We start from the raw sequence: 2,562 nt of genomic DNA, 5'->3' as shown, positions 1-2,562 counted from the left end.
ATCCTCTCATTCTGCTGTCAACAGTTGACATCGAGTATATCCAATTTCATGCATTGCTTTAAGTCCACATGTATCTCATTTGCACCAATATAAACCTCTATAAAAAGATACCTATATATGCTGGTCTTGCCTGCTGACTTTCAGTGTCACGTCTAATATGCTGTATGTATCACTGTTATGCTGTAGGTGCTGTGGAGGTTGAACTAATCTACCGTTACCGCTCTTGGAGGTAACTTGCACCAGCTATGGACCTGGGCCCCCCGTGGAAAACCCTCCTAGATCCATGATGATATATCTATATATGTGTGCTATTTACTGTACATACCACCAACTTAGCATATGATTTCCAACCAGGTATAGGAGAGATGTGTAAACTCTCGCTAAAATACTGATCAAAACGTTGCATAAAAAAGTTTTGGACCTATTCTCCCCAAATTCGAAAGCAACCTTTTATTAGCTCTCACCTCAAAATCAAACCAATCAACTCTTACAGTCATGCGATGTTCATGCTTTATCTCGGCTCCTGTAATTCCTTTTTCAACCTTCTTAACCTTGCTTAGGCTTAGCTGTACACCACCTTTAATGATAAAAACACCATAGACCCCATCCTGACCTCCTTAAACACCACACCAGTGGCCAGGCTTTGTGCAATGGGTGCTGGACAATGAGTGGCCAGCCTTTATTTCTGGCCCCATTCACGGAACAATTGTAGGACTTCCTGAGTTAGACAAACTAATTGGGGATTAGGAATGAGCTATGCAGTGTACACGTTGTACCAGTCACTTCACCTTGTTTATACAGCCCTATCATCATGTTGATTTATGAAAGAGAAGCTTTCCTCCACAATGCAGCAAATGGCTCATTTCATGGGTCACAAAACCAGGGGGGTGGATACGGTATGGATTAGAGAAAACAAACGGTGACATGCTCTCACCAGGATGGTAGGTCATTCTCCCCGAACCTGGTTAAATCCAGATGAACTGGTTTCCTCAATGAGACGTTCTGCTTCCATTGTGAATGGACAGTCTTAATGATTGTGGCCTTACATTGAAAATATCAACAAGTCAGGTCAGTGGATTATTAAACAGTCAGGCACCCTGTCCACCAGTGTTGAGAGATCTCTAATGCTCTCACAATAAAAGTAACAGAAACAGCAGAACTTCTTGAAAACTAGTCAACACATAGCTTCACTGCCAGGCCCGCCAAAACAACTTTCATCCTTATTCACGCTTAGAAAAAACAGCAGGTCTTTTTTTTTATCAAGGATTAATTAATGATTTGTCCATATAGTTTGAAAGCCTGAATACTGTTATATAGTTATATTCAGAGAGTTGTTGTTATAGCCTAGCTAACAGCAGAGAAAGGGGTCTGTGTTTCTTGAGGTGCAAATGTGAAGTGGCCGTTTTTGGCCATGGCTCATAGTGCTGATGCTGGTCGTTAGCTTCCTCTCTGTTTTTTTTATAGAGAATACTCTTCTTTTGCCATTTTTGGCAAGTTTGGACATCTCTTTACTTAAAACCTAATAACCCTTACAAATGTTGAGAGTATATTGAAGCTATATTAAAACAGTTTTCCTATGATTCCGACTTTTACATACTTAGGCAACTTTCTTTGTCAGCCTTCAAACACAGCAACCACAGAAATGTGTCGTCAGCTTGTTATTACTATTATATAGAGACATGCTATACTGCTCTCTATTGTATTGCTTGTGTCAGTCCTGTCCTGTCACAGCAGAACAACGTAGAGGGAGTTCATGTTAAGAGGATTTGAAACAGCCCTATCCGTCCTATTAGTCACATTAGTTACACTTACAGTACACACCTGAGTAAATTACATCCCACCCTAAGCACTCTGTTTCCATTGGAGTCCAACACAGAGAACTATCAAATACATTCAGTCTTATCCTCACACCAGAGCAGGTAGTGTGACAGTGCATTCAAGATTAAATTATGAGAGAAAAAATTGAAAGGTAATTGGAAAAAAAACTTTCTTTAGTCTCAAGAACAAAAACAAAAAGAGCCCGAATAACCATGAGAGTAACTGGCATGATAAGATAAACAGATCAGTAATGATGATGATGTCCTAGTTCTTACTGACAACAATAACACAATAAAGCACATGAGAGTGCAATAGCATTAAGAAAAAGAAATCAATGTATGAAAATTGAACATGTATTAAAGCTTGTTTTTCACAGCATAAATTGGAAATGATAGATATTTGTATTTGTGTGAAGAGAGACCACCATTCCTTTGTTTGTTTATCACAGCTTTTTCTCTTTTTTTGCATAAAATGTTGGTCAAGTCCTGATTGAAAATGTTTTTTTTTTATATATATATCCTCTGGTTTCATATTAATTCATCTAAAAGGTTTTCACAGGCAAGAGTTCACTTCTGTTTTTGTTGTCTTGGGTGTACAGTAATAGCTCCTCGTCGTAGCAACGCCCTCTTTTCTGTCAGAGGGGATGGTGGTGCGTATTTTGGGGGGCGGTGAGTTTTCCTATGGCCCCTCCCCCTGAGTCAGGATGAGGCCACTCCCCCCTGCTGGAAGCCCCTCCCCCCGCTG

This window comes from Enoplosus armatus, chromosome 14 (genome assembly GCF_043641665.1).
Source record: "Enoplosus armatus isolate fEnoArm2 chromosome 14, fEnoArm2.hap1, whole genome shotgun sequence".
NCBI classification, from domain to species: domain Eukaryota; kingdom Metazoa; phylum Chordata; class Actinopteri; order Centrarchiformes; family Enoplosidae; genus Enoplosus; species Enoplosus armatus.
Note: the sequence above shows the minus strand (reverse complement) of the source record.